Genomic DNA, 15,087 nt, shown 5'->3' with positions numbered 1-15,087 from the left:
TGAAATATCACATAGTGCACCAGCGGAAAGCAGTTCACAATCAACAAAAACAACCCCATCACTTACATTGCTTCCAGAGGGACCAAGCCCAAGTCCACAGTCTAAGGAGGAACTGTTGTCTCCAGCCTCAAGAGAAATTTCCAGGCTGAGGAGGAAGCAGATGACAGCCTTCAGAAAGTTTGGGCAGTGGCACGGAGCACCCCACCTCCTCTCAGCTCTTCTAACTGATCCCGGTTTGTTGTAGAACAAGGACTTTTATACAAGGAGACTCTTTCTGGTGGACACCAGGAAGACTGGCGTCCTCAAAACCAGTTGATAGTTCCAACTAAGTACAGGGTAAAGCTCTTGAGCTTAGCTCATGTTCATCCCAGTGGCCATTCTGGGGTGAATAGAACCAGGGAACAGTTGGGGAAGTCTTTCCACTGGGAGGGAATAGGCAAGGACGTTGCTAATTATGTCCGGTCTTGTGAGGTGTGCCAACGAGTGGGGAAGCCCCAAGACCAGGTCAAAGCCCCTCTCCAGCCACTTCCCATAATTGAGGTCCCATTTCAGCGAGTAGCTGTGGATATTCTGGGTCCTTTCCCAAAAAAGACCTCCAGGGGAAAGCAGTACATATTGACTTTCATGGATTTTGCTACCCGATGGCCAGAAGCAGTAGCTCTAAGCAACAACAGGGCTAAAACTGTGTGCCAGGCCTTAACAGACATTTTTGCCAGGGTAGGTGGGCCCTCCAACATCCTTACAGATTCGAAAACTAATTTCCTGACAGGGACCATGAAAAATCTGTGGGAAGCTCATGGAGTGAATCACTTGGTTGCCACCCCTTACCACCATCAAACCAATGGCCTGGTGGAGAGGTTTAATGGAACTTTGGGGGCCATGATACGTAAATTCGTAAATGAACACTCACATGATTGGGACCTAGTGTTGCAGCAGTTGCTTTGTGCCTACAGGGCTGTATCACATCCCAGTTTAGGGTTTTCACCATTTGAACTTGTGTATGGCAAAGAGGTTAAGGGGCCATTACAGTTGGTGAAGCAGAAATGGGAGGGGTTTACGCTTTCTCCAGGAACTAACATTCTAGACTTTGTAAGCAACCTACAAAGCACCCTCCAACACTCTTTAGCCCTTGCTAAAGAAAACCTAAAGGATGCTCAGGAAGAGCAAAAGGCCTGGTATGATAAACATACCAGACAGTGTTCCTTCAAAGTAGGGGACCAGGTTATGGTCTTGAAGGCGCAACAAGCCCATAAGGTGGAAGCGTCATTGGAAGGGCCATTCACGGTCCAAGAGCACCTAGGAGCTGTTAACTATCTCATAGCATTCCCCACTTCAACCTTAAAGCCTAAAGTGTACCATGTTAATTCTCTAAAGCCCTTTTATTCCAGAGACTTCAAGGTTTGTCAGTTTACAGCCCAGGGAGGAGATGACGCTGAGTGGCCAGAAGGTGTCTACTACGAAGGAAAAAGTGACAGTGGCGTGGAAGAGGTGAACCTCTCCACAACCCTGGAATGTCTGCGGTGGCAACAGATCAAGGAGCTGTGCACTACCTTCATTCCAATGTTCTCAGCCACCCCAGGACGGACTGAATGGGCATACCACTCCATTGACACAGGTAATGCTCACACAATTAAAACCCCACCCTACCGAATGTCTCCTCATGCCCAAGCTGCTATAGAATGGGAGATCCAAAGCACGCTACAGATGGGTATAATCCACCTCTCCAACAGTGCATGGGCATCTCCAGTTATCCTAGTTCCCAAACCAAATGGGGAAATACACTTTTACGTGGACTACCATAAGCTAAATGCTGTAACTCGTCCCAACAACTATCCAATGCCACGCACTGATGAGCTGTTGGAGAAATTGGGACGTGCTCAGTTCATCTCTACATTAGACTTAACCAAGGGGTACTGGAAAGTACCGCTAGATAAACCCGCCAGAGAAAGGTCAGCCTTCATCACCCAACCAGGGGTGTATGAATTTAATATGCTTCCTTTCGGGCTGTGAAATGCACCTGCCACCTTCCAAAGACTTGTAGATGGTCTCCTAGCAGGATTGGGATAATATGCAGTTGCCTACCTCAATGATGTGGCCATTTTTTCTGATTAATGGGCAGAACACCTGGAACACATGGAAAAAGTCTTTGAGGGCATCAGGCAGGCAGGACTAACTGTTAAGGCTAAAAAGTGTCAAATAGGCCAAAACAGAGTGACTTACCTTGGACACCAGGTGGGTCAAGGAACGATAACTCCCCTACAGGCCAAGGTGGATGCTATCCAACAGTGGCCTGTCCCAAAGTCAAAGAAACAGGTTCAATACTTCTTAGGCTTGGCCGGGTATTACAGGCGATTTGTACCACACTACAGCCAAATCGCTGCCCCACTAACAGACCTGACCAAAAAGACCCAGCCAAATGCAGTTAAGTGGACTGATGAGTGTCAGAAGGCCTTTATCCAGCTTAAGGCATCACCCATGTCTGACCCTGTGCTAAGGACCCCAGACTTTGACAAACCATTCCTAGTAACCACAGATGCATCTAAGCATGGTGTAGGAGCAGTTTTAATGCAGGAAGGACCGGATCAAAAATTTCATCCTGTCATGTTTCTCAGCAAGAAACTGTCTGAGAGGGAAAACCACTGGTCAATGAGTGAAAAAAATGATACACCATTGGGTATGCCCTGGAAAAGCTATGCCCATATGTTTGAGGACGGCGTTTCCAGCTGCAAAATGACCATGCTGTGCTAAAGTGGCTTCATACTGCCAAGGGAAACAACAAGAAACTGCTTCGATGGAGTTTAGCTCTCTGAGATTTTGATTTTGAAATTCAACACATTTTAAGAGCTTCTAACAAAGTAGCTGATGCACTCTCCCATGAAAGTTTCCCAGAATCAACTGGTTAAAAATTGTCCTTGAAATGCGAAAAGTCTTGTAGTTTTACATAATCAGTAGTATATGTAAAGGTGCATGTGTTTTATTAATCCTTTTATTCTAAAGTTCTAAGAAGAAATCACCGCCAGTGTGGTTCCACACTGTCTGAGATTTGCGGGGTGTGTCATAAACAGATAGTTAAGGGTTAATGTCTCTTTTACCTGTAAAGGGTTAAGACGCTCAGTAAACCTGGCTGACACCTGACCAGAGGACCAATAGGGGGACAAGATACTTTCAAATCTTGGTGGAGAGAAGTCTTTTGTTTGTTCTCTTTGTGTTGTTGTTGTTCGCTCTTGGGACTGAGAGGGACAGGACATCAATCCAGGCTCTCCAAATCTTTCTGAATCAGTGTCTCATGTTTCAAACTTGTAAGTAATTAGCGAGGAAAGGCGTGTTAGTCTTATGTTTGTTTTCTCAACATGTAAATGTTTCTTTTTGCTGGAAGGATTTTACCTCTGTTTGCTGTAACTTTGAACCTAAGGCTGGGGCGGGAGGACCCTCTGGTCTATAGGAATCTGATGGCCCTATAAAGTATTTTCCATCCTGATTCTACAGAAATAATTTTTACCTTTTCTTTTCTTTAATTAAAAATCTTCTTTTTAAGAACCTGATTGATTTTTCCTTGTTTTAAGATCCAAGGGGATTGGATCTGGACTCACCAGGGATTGGTGGGGGGAAAGGAGGGGGATGGTTAATTTCTCCTTGTTTTAAGATCCAAGGGGTTTGGATCTGTGTTCACCAGGGAATTGGTGAAGTCCCTCAAGGCAACCCAGGGAGGGGACGAAGTTTTGGGGGAACAGAAAGTGCCCCAGACACTGAAATTCTGGGTGGTGGCAGTGTTACCAGATCTAAGCTAGTAATTAGGCTTAGAAGTGTCCGTGCAGGTCCCCACATATGTACCCTAAAGTTCAAAGTGGGGGAAAAAACCTTGACAATAGTAATACTTCATGATAAATTTTCTAGAGAGGCCCCAGTTTGTTTAAGCCCTGAGAGATAATCTATTTCTTGGGGAGATCTTTTGCACCAGAAGGCACCACAATCCTTTTGAGAGTTACTGGAGAATCTGGGCAAAAACACAATGCTTGCCTAGTAGAGCAGCCAGTAATTTATCAGGGACGTTACATAAACATAGTTCATTATCATGCCTAGGTATTTCTGGCCTGGAATTCTCCCAGGTCAAGGTTTCTTGGGGAGTTTCCTGCACTAGGCTGGGAACCCCTCAAGTAACCTGCCTCCCTTTATTTACTTTTCTAGCTGAAATCAGGAAGTTCAGGAACTGCCAAATTAAATGAAATAAATGGCACTTGATCAGAATCAATGTTTGCTTAACGCTTTATAATTCAGTGACTGTAGTAACACAGCTTGTGTTTTATGATATCTGTATCTGTCACTAATTAATAAGAACCTAGCCAAGTAAATACAATACGCTGTAGCTAATAGAACTGTAGTCTAAATGTGTATATGTTACATATGAAACCAAAGAGGTAATAGATATTTCAGTGATGTTATAAACTGCCTGTTACATAGCACAATAACTAGCTTAAAACATAACTACAGTGTAATTACACAGTACTGGCACCCTATGTACTGTGTAATTACAGTCACTGGTGTAACCAAAAGATTGGCTTGAGTTTGTGTTTTGGGCAAAGTTCCAAGCCTTTAAATAAATAAATAAATAAATAAAAACAACAAGGAGTCTGTGGCACCTTAAAGATTAACAGATGTATTTGGGCATAAGCTTTTGTGGGTAAAAAAACCTACTTCTTCATATTCGTGGAGTGAAAATTACAGATACAGGCATAAATATACTGGTACATGAAGAGAAGGGAATTTCCTTACAAGTGGAGAACCAGAGTTCACAGGGCCAATTCCATCAGGGTGGATGTGGTCCACCCCCAATAATTGATGAAGAGGTGTCAATACCAAGAGAGGGAAAATTGCTTTAGTAGTGAGCCAGCCACTCTCAGTTTCTATTCAAGCCCAAATTAATGGTGTTAAGTTTGCAAATGAATTGTAGCTCTGCAGTTTCTCTTTGAAGTCTGTGTTTGAAGATTTTTGGTGAAGGATGGCTACTCTTAAATCTGTTATTAAATGTCCAGGGAGAGTGAAGTGTTCTCCTACTGACTTTTGTATGTTACCATTCCTGATGTCTGATTTGTGTCTGTTTATTCTTTTACATAGAGACTGTCTGGTTTGGCCAATGTACATAGCAGAAGGGCATTGCTGGCACATGATAGCTTATATCACATTAATAGATGTGCAGGTGAATGAGCCCCTGATGGTGTGGCAGATGTGGTTGGGTCGTCTGATGGTATCACTAGAGTAAATATGGGGACAGAGTAGGCAATGGGGTTTGTTACAGGGATAGATTCCTGGGTTAGTGTTTCTGTGGTGTGGTGTGTAGTTGCTGGTGAGTATTTGTTTCAGGTTGGAGGGCTGTCTGTATGCGAAGACTGGCCTGCCTTCCAAAGTCTGTGAGTGTGAGGGATCATTTTCCAGGATAGGTTGTAGATCATTGATGATGTGCCAACGAGGTTTTAGCTGGGGGCTGTACATGATGGCCAGTGGTGTTCTGTTATTTTCCTTGTTGGGCCTGTCCTGTATAGCTGACTTCTGGGTACCCATCTCGCTCTGTCAATTTTTTTCCTCACTTCTCCAGGTCGGTGTTGTAGTATTAAGACTGCTTGATAAAGACCTTGTAGATGTTTGTCTCTGTCTGAGGGATTAGAGCAAATACGGTTGTATCTTAGGGCTTGGCTGTAGACAATAGATTGTGTGATGTTTCCTGGATGCAAGCTAGAGGCACGTAGGTAAGTATAGTAGTCAGTAGGTTTCCAGTATAGGGTGGTGTTTATGCAACCATCACTTATTTGTACTGTAGTGTTCCGAAAGTGGATCTCTTGTGTGGACTGGCCCAGGCTGAGTTTGATGGTGGGGTGGATAGTGTTGAAATCCATGTGGAATACCTCATGGCCTCCTTCCCATGGGTCCATATGATGAAGATGTCATCAATGTAGCACAAGTAGAGGAGGGGTGCTAAGACACAAGAGCTGAGGAAGCATTGTTCTAAGTCAGCCATAAAAATGTTGACATACTGTGGGGCCATGTGGATACCCATAGCAGTGCCGCTGACTTGAAGGTATAAGTTGTCTCCAAATCTGAAATGGTTGTGGGTGAGGACAAAGTCAGAAAGCTCAGCCATCAGGTGTTGTCATGGTATAATTCCCCACTCTGAACCTTAGCGTCCAAAAGATGGGGTACCAGCATGAATTCCTCTAAGCTCAATTACCAGCTTAGTACTTGTAGCGCTGCCACCAACCAGGAATTCCAGTGCCTGGTACACTCTGGTCCCCACAAAACCTTGCCCGGTGACCCCCAAGACCCAGACCCTCTGGATCTTAACACAAAGAAAGTAAACCCTTTCCCTCACCATTGCCTCTCCCAGGCTTCCCCTCCCTGGGTTATCCTGGAAGATCACTGTGATTCAAACTCCTTGAATCTTGAAACAGAAAGGAAAATCCACCTTCCCCTCTCCTTCTCTCTCCCCCTCCCAGACTCTCCCTGAGAGAGAAAGTAATCCTAACACAGGGAAAAAATTAACCTTTCTCTCCTCCTTCCTTCCTTTCTCCCCACCAATTCCCTGGTGGATCCAGACCCAGTCCCCTGGGGTCTCACCAGAATAAAAAAAACAATCAAGTTCTTAAACAAGAAAAGCTTTTAATTAAAGAAAGAAAAAACAGTAAAAATGGTCTTTGTAAATTTAAAATGGAATATGTTACAGGGTCTTTTAGCTATAGACACTGGGAATACCCTTCCAGCCTAAGAATTCAAGTACAAATTAAAATCTTTTCAGCCAAATACACATTTGAACTTCTTCCAGCCAAATACACATTTGAACTCCTTCCAACCAAATACACATTTGCAAATAAAGAAAACAAACATAAGCCTAACTCGCCTTATCTACCTAGTACTTGCTATTCTGAGCACATAAGAGCCTGTATCAGAGAGATTGGAGAGAAACCTGGTTGCACGTCTGGTCGCTCTCAGAACTCAGAGAGAACAACAACCAAAAACTAACAGCACACACAAATACTTCCCTCCCTCAAGATTTGAAAGTATCCTGTCCACTGATTGGTCCTCTGGTCAGGTGACAGCCAGGCTCACTGAACTTGTTAACCCTTTACAGGCAAAAGAGACATGAAGCACTCCTGTTCTATTAACCCTTAACTATCTGTTTATGACAGGTGTGCTGTGGCCTCAGCAGGGATACTGTTTCTGACAGCTTGTAGTCCATCCTCATGTGGAATATAGGTGTAAAGAGCTTCTACATCCATGGTGGCCAGGATGGTCTTTTCAGGAAGATCATCAAGGCATTGTAGTTTCCTCAGGAAGTCAGTGGTGTCTCGAAGATAGCAAGGGGTGCTGGTAGAGTAGGGTCTGAAGAACAAATCCAAATAGCCAGATAATCCTGCTGTAAGAGTGCCAATGCCTGAGATGATGGGGCATCCAGGATTTCCAGGTTTATGGATCTTGGGTAGCAGATAGAATACCCCTGGTTGGGGCTCTAGGGGTGTGTCTGTATAGATTTGTTCCGGTGCTATAGCAGAGTGTTTCTTGAGCAGGCAGTGTAGTTTCTTTTGGTGCTCCTCAGTGGGATTGGAGGATAGTGGCCTGTAGAATATGGTGTTGGATAGTTGCTTGACAGCCTCTTGTTCATAATCTGACCTGTTCATGATGACTACAGCACCTCCTTTGTCAGTCCCTTTGATTATAATGTCAGAGTTGTTTCCGAGGCTGTGGCTGGCATTGTGTTCTGTACAGCTGAGGTTATGGGGCAAGTGATGCTGTTTGTTCACAATTTCAGCCTGTGCAGGTCTGCAGAAGCACTCTGTAAGGAAGTCCAGTCTGTCATTTTGACCATCAAGAGGAGTCCATGCAGAATTATTCTTCTTCTTGTGTTAGTAGGAAGGTTCCTGTGGGTCAGTGCATTGTTCAGTGGTGTGTTGAAAATATTCCTTGAGTCGGAGATGGCGAAAGTTGGCTTCCAGATCATGGCAGACCTGTATCACGCATGTGGGGATGGTGGGGCAGAAAGAGAGTCTCCGAGATAGGACAGACTTTTCTGTCGGTCTAAGTGTGTGGTTGGATAGATTAACAATATTATTGGGTGAGTTAAGGGTAGCCCCCTATTGTAGCCCCTGTGGCATGTAGGAATTTAGATCATTTACTGTCCTTTTTCCTCTGTAGAGAAGTAAAGTGTGCATTGTAAATGGCTTGTCTCATTTTTGTAAAGTCCAGCCAAGTGGAAGTTTGTGTGGAAGGCTGGTTTTGTATGAGGGACTCCAGTTTTGAGAGCTCACTCTTCAGATGTGTTTGCTCCTAGTGTAACGCCCACATACATCCAGTCTAACCAGCATGTTGTGACTGGACAATTCATGTTGATGGCCCATTAATGAACACAGTGAGCCATAGAAGAGTCCCTGCTTAGTGAGCCTTCCTGTGGACATCTTAGCCAGAATAGGGGTAAGGGCTGCCTCTATGACTCATCAAAGCATGCAAGGGTATATGATTTCCTCATGTGCCCTTGGACTCCATCTTGTACCAGTACTTTTCCACAAACTAAGACTGAGAGTATTCCCTCCACATGAGAGAAATTATAAAAGGCCCTGGAAGCATCTCCACTTTGCCTCTTTCCTGCTCTGATCTCTGGACTACAGACTTACATTAAAAGGAACATTCCAACCAATGGACTGAGGACTTTCCAATCTTCTGGAAGTTAAGTTATTGAAGACATTACAAGCCAGCAGTTTATTCCATCACTGTTTCAAACTTGATACAAGAGCTTTGCAATGAATGTATGCATTTGTTTTCCTTGACCATTATAACTTTATCCTCTTTCTTTTAGCTTATAAATAAACCTTTATATATTAGATACTAAAGGATTAGCAACGACATGATTATTGAATGAGATCTGAGTTATATATTGGCCTGGTTTGTGTGGATGATCTATTAGAAGAAACCTTTGTTTGGTTCATTGGTTTTAGATAGCCACTCATCATTAAATCCAGCGTCTGGGTGGTGAAACAAGGGGTGGGATTTGGAGGCTGCATTTCTGAATTCTTGTTACCCAGTGTGATGACCTAGAAGTTTACTTTTGTTATTGGCCTGGTATATTTTATGGAAGAATAACCACCAGATTGGAGCGGGTGTGACCTATTTTTCAGCAGTTTGTCCTGAATCTGGTATTCTTATCTGGGAACCACTGAGGCACAGCGACCGTTTGCAATGCCATATGGGGTAGGTACAGCACCACATGATGAAGGCTTTTCAATCTCATCATTCCATGGGCATCCTACTAGATTACCAGCCACTTTTAAACTGTTCTAGTAACCTGCAACCCAGCCATCTCTGTCTGAAAGCATGGCTCCTGCACTGCTATTCAGTATTGTGCTGTGCGTTATGACCACAAGGCTGTAAAAGGAGCGCAGTGGGGGACTACTTCGCTGGGGGTTGCCTTGAAGGAGCATATTAACACTGAGGCACAATGATGTGTGTTGCTGTTGTGTGCTGAGCCAGGCATTGTTTGTTTGCACCATGCTATGGACTTTGTAATGATTGTTGTGTGTGCCCGAAAAGTAACACATTTGAAATCACTTTTTAAAGTAGCACTTGGCAATATGACCAAACCGACATCTCTATACAGTAACACAAGAAGCCCACAGAAGTGTGTGTATGGAGGGGGAGAGTGTGTGACAAGGAGTGTGTGCATGAGAAGGAGACAGAGATGGAGTGGCTGTGGCAGGGGGAGTAAGTGTGTCAGCACACTGTTTCAAGTTCAGACAGCAGCCGAAAACACCCAATCCTGAGACAGAATCTGGTGCAGGGCAGTTTTGTTTGTGGCAGGAGCACTGTAGTGTGTACACTGCCAGTTTTATTGACAAAGGTTGCCTTTTGCTGACAAAACTGTGTAGAGCAGACAAGGCTGAACTCTAAGATTCCTCCATTTTAAGAGCACTGTGGTGGCTGGGTTGGATTCCTGCCAGAGGTGAAAGTGGGCTGGTACGGGCTGGTACAGCAAGTTAAGAAGTGGCTGATGGTCCAGGCCCATACACAGCCAATGTTAAAGTGCTGCCCCTTTTGACTCACCGCAGAGGGAGAGGGGGCAAAAGGGACAGCTGCCCCAGGGCCCAGCAACGTAAAAGGTGCTGCAACCGCGGCAGCGGCTGGAGCACTGGGCCCTTTAAATCACTGCTGGAGCCCCAGGCGGTGTGGACTGGGCAACGCAGAAGGGCTGGCTGGGAAAGGCTGACCACACATCCCCGCCCCTTCTGCCCGAGGCCCCACCCCTTTCGGGGGCCTGAAGCAGGGCCTTGTACCGGAAAGTCCTCTATGTTACTTTCACCCCTGGTTCCTGCTTTTATGATCATGTCACATTCTCATGGCATTTCCCACCATCTGCCCACTGACCCAAGTCAGAAACTGTCTTTGTCCTGTGCCTGTTTTTGCTCTTGACCTAGGCACTAAAGTGATTAATAAAAGGAATAAAAGAGACTATGAAACTGCTGATACTGAAGCCATTCGTTTCAAAGGCTTTTCTGATGTTGATTCTGATTTTGCTGACTCCAGTGCTGCTCCCACTGGTTCTTCTAGTGACAATGTTATAGCTTTTGTTATAGGGTTCTGATATGGAGGGTTCTGACAGAGACTAGGGAAAATTCAAAAGATGAAGCAGCAGAGAGGTTCCCCTATCTCCTTTTGTGCAGTCAATATACTGCAGAAGGTATCCATGAAGCATTTTTGGGTAATGGTGAGATTGCATGCAGCTCCTCATAGAAGCAGCATGTTTGTGGCTAAGAACCAGAGCGACTGTTTGCCTGTCTTGTCTTCAGGTATGCTTGCTGAAATGCCTTTATTTTTACGTGGCACTGCTGTGTCCCTGGTGTAACCCTTCTCCTCCATGTCCTGCATGATTTTGGCATAGATGTTAGCATTTCTTCTGCTGGATCGGAGCTCTGCCTGCACAAACTCTTCTCCCCACACAGCAATAAGATCCAGCACTTCCTGTGTACTCCATGCTGGAGCACATTTGCGGCCTGGAGCATCAATGATCAGCTGTGCTGACAAGCTCTCCACGCCGATCAAACAGGAAACGAAAATATAAAAGTTCCTGGGGCTTTAACAGCTGTTTCCTGTGTATTTGGCTGATGTTCAGTGGAGTTGAAAGTGCTCTTCAGCATGGTCACAGTGAAGCAGTGTGGGATATCTCCTGGAGGCCAATTCATCCAAATTACACAGTGCAGTGTCTATATTATCCCCATGTCAATGCGTCGACTGAAGCACTACGACTCTCGCGGAGGTGAAGTACAGAAGTCGACTTTACAAGCTCTTTAGGTTGGCGGAAGGGACTCGGAAATGTAGACACATACATTATTAACTCGATCTAATGTGGCATATGTCGACCCAACTTTGTAGTGTGGACATCAAAGATAAAACATCAAATATTTTGGGATTGAGTCTGATCTAACTTACACCAATGTAAATCTGGAGTGAAGCTACTAAATTTAGTTGAGATACACCAGTGTAAAACAGATAAAGTGAGATGCAGATCTTTTGTGTAGCTATCTGTGGCATACCTGCCATCTGTATGATGCATTTCCCCCATTAACTGTACAAACAAGTGAAATAAACATTTTATGCCACTATCGTGACAAAACCATGGCTCACTTGACCCATACTTTGATGTCTAATTATTAAGGCTAAGATTTTGTCACAGATATTTTTAGTAAAATTCACAGATAGGTCACAGGCAATAAAGAAAAATTCATGGAAGTCTGTGACCTGTCCCTGACTTTTATTAAAAATATCCATGCCAAAATCAGAGCTTCAGGGTCCCCTTCCACTGGTGGCAGGGAGCTGCAGGGATCCCCCTGCTGCCCACAGCAGCCAGGAGCTGAGGGAGTTCCCCTACTGCCCAGGGGGACTGGGAAGCTGTGGGGGTCCCCCTGCTGTCTGTGTCTGTGGGGAGCTGAAGGAATCCCCCTCCACCCACCAACTACCAGAACATGTAAGGTACCTCCGCCATGCCTGGTGCCTGGGAGCTCAGGGCCTCACTGCATCAGGAGGTGGGGTTACCCACAGCTCCCTACCTCTGTGGGACACGGTGGGACCCTGCAGTTCTGAGCCACTGGGGGCAAAAATCGTAGCCCCTTACTAGTTATTAACTACAATAAATATAATGGTCTACACCACAGTCCCAACTATAGTGGCTGTCTCCTTGAGACACAGATAGCTCCTGGAATGTACAGAAGTAACAATCCAGACCACTGGCTGGAGCTGAGCCCCTTGCTGGGCTGGCTTCAGGGTAGAAGGGGCAGAAGGGTGAGGCCTCCAGGAGGAACATGGGTAGGGCCTTGGTCAGGGGAGGCTTATCCTGCCCTGGCCTTTAATAACCACTACCCATGTAAGAGACAATTTCTGCTCTGGTAAGATGAGGTGCTCAGCATCCCATGAGATTCAATGCTCCTGAGGATAACTAATCACCATAAAGCTGTGATAGCACTAGTGTTAATATCTGTACACATCTGGGGGACCATTCTTAAGAAAAAAACGCAATTCACAATTTGGAACAAAGAGATTTTAATAAAGATTGTTAAGCTTCACGATATCCTTCTGTATAGAGGTTTGGCTGGGGCTTGTCCCCCTCCGGGGTGGCTGGGAACCAAGCTGCCTCACTACTTAGGTCCAGTGAATCAGGGAATTAGCCTGGCTGGGCAGCAAACAGTCAGGAGCCCCAGCCCTCAGGCCCTAAGGCAGGGGCTGAGTAAACAGGAACGGGCCTGGGCCCTGGGTCAGGGTGGGCCAGCAAACAGTCAGGAGCTCAGGCCTTCAAGCAGGGGTGAGCAGTGATAGTAAACCCAAGCATCCAAAGGCCAGGGAGAGGGGGAGTCTGCCACCCGCGAGTTGGGTGGCATGGGGGGACACAGGCCCTCCCACTCCACTGTGTCTCAGTCTGGGGCCCTAGCAGCGCGAGAAGACCTGATGCTGTGTCAGTGGGGGTCCTGGCCACAACACATTGATGTTGGCTCTGGGTGTGCTCCAGCCAGACTAGGGTCGGCTGCCCCCGAGCTACTTCCTGCCTCTCCCTCTAGAGGTACCTGCGTCTGGATGGGGTCCTGCATGGAATCAAGCACCATGGGCTCCTCGGGGTACTTGGCTAGTGGTAGACTTGGCAGCTCCTCTGGGTAGCTTGCCAGAGGCAGGCTTAACAGCTTCTCCAGGGTCTGGTCAGCATCAGGCCTCGGCTGGTCTGGCCAGTCCTCGGGTCAGTCACGGACTGCCAGAGTCTCCCCACTGGGAGCTAGGTCACAGGCATCTGGGTTCCCTGGTGGCCGGGGCTCTAGTGAGCTCTGGGGTTTGGCTTTTGTACTTCCTGTCCTGTGCCCTGATCTCTGGGGCACGGGTGCAAGCTCCACTGGCTCCACCCACTTTGGTGATCGGAGGGGCTCTTTCCCCTCTGAAGCAGCTGGAAATCAGGCTGCCTCGCTACACTCCCCTCCTCCCATGGTGAATAGTAAAGGTATAGGGCTGTAGTGCCAGGTACCTACGCTGAATTCTCATATTATTATCCTTCATTTAAGCCAACCACTGGAGTGCAGCATGGTCGGTGATCAACGTGAATGGGACTCCAAGGATATAGTAATGCAAGGCATCACAAGCCACTTTACCACAAGGGCCTCCTTCTCCACCACTGTGTAGTTCTTTTCCAGGGGAAACAACTTCTGGCTAATGTGTAAGACTGGGTGTTCTTCCCCATCCACTTCTTGGGACAGAATGGCCCCAAGTCCTACCTCCACGGCATCCATCTGGAGGATGAACCCCCAGTCAAAATCAGGGCTATATAGGACCGGTTCACGGCAAAGACTTTCTTTGAGCATCTGGAATGCATCGTGGCATCTGGGTCCAAACTACCTGCCGGGGGCTGTCCTTGGTCAAAAGCCCGGTCAAGGAGGATGTGATTGCGACAAATTGGAGAAGAAACCGCTGATAGTAGCCAGCAGGTCCCAGGAACTGGCGCACCAGGCTCTTTGCTGCTGCTTCTAAAGTTTGACAGGGCCTTGGGAAGCTTACAAAGGCTAAGTGAAAGACTGAAAATGATATTTCTCAAAATGAGGGCATATTTGAGAAACAAAAAGAACTGGAGGAATTATACATGCTCATTGTTTTTTAAGTATTTGAAGCAAAATAAGTAACGGTTTGCAAAAAGGCCCAGAAACTTGCCAGAAAATAGCCTGAAGTTAAGGAAGAATTTTATAATTTATAATTTTTTTTTGACATTTTTTGCAGAAAATTTTGACTTTTTATTGAAAAACTGAAAACCAAAAAATGTGTGACTAGAAACTGCAATAAAACGAAAGGTTTTTGACCAAAACCCTCCATATTTTTGGCTTTTGGTTGAAAGTTAATATTGTTCAGCTTTTTTGGGTTTCCTACCAAAAAAACCACAAAGATTTTGAAAGAAACCACACAGTTTTCTCAAAAATATTCATTTTATCAAAAACCAAATTTTCCATCATAAAAAGTTCAGTGGAAATATTTTGAACGGCTCTGTTAAATATATGAACATTATCAATAATAACAAAAGCCACACAGTAAATTATTTAGGTCAGGATCCATAAAGGAACTTATATGTTGCAACGCTGCACTTTCCAACACCGAACTTTTAGGCACCTGGAAAATTACTGGAACAAATTACTGTTAATATTCACCCCTTCTTGTCAACTGTTGGGAATAGGCCACATCCACCCTGATTGAATTGGCCTCGTTAGCACTGAAACACCACTTGGTAAGGCAACTCCCGTCTTTTCATGTGCTGTATACATATACCTGCCTACTGTATTTTTCACTCCATGCATCTGATGAAGTGGGTTTTAGCCCATGAAACCTTATGCCCAGATAAATTTGTTAGTCTCTAAGGTGCCACAAGGACTCGCTGGTTTTTTTGGAACAACAATGTGATCTACAAATCCCGAGTTAGATGCCTAGGTTCCTTATACAATGAATGGAGAGATATAGGTGCCTTAGAAATGCAATCCACAAAAGCCAGTATGCCAGGCAGAGATCTACCTAAACTAACCAATGGGAGGTACCAAGGAGAGG

Source organism: Gopherus evgoodei, chromosome 1 (genome assembly GCF_007399415.2).
Source record: "Gopherus evgoodei ecotype Sinaloan lineage chromosome 1, rGopEvg1_v1.p, whole genome shotgun sequence".
Classification (NCBI taxonomy): domain Eukaryota; kingdom Metazoa; phylum Chordata; order Testudines; family Testudinidae; genus Gopherus; species Gopherus evgoodei.
The sequence above is the reverse complement of the archived record's forward strand: the minus strand, read 5'-3'. Positions refer to the sequence as shown.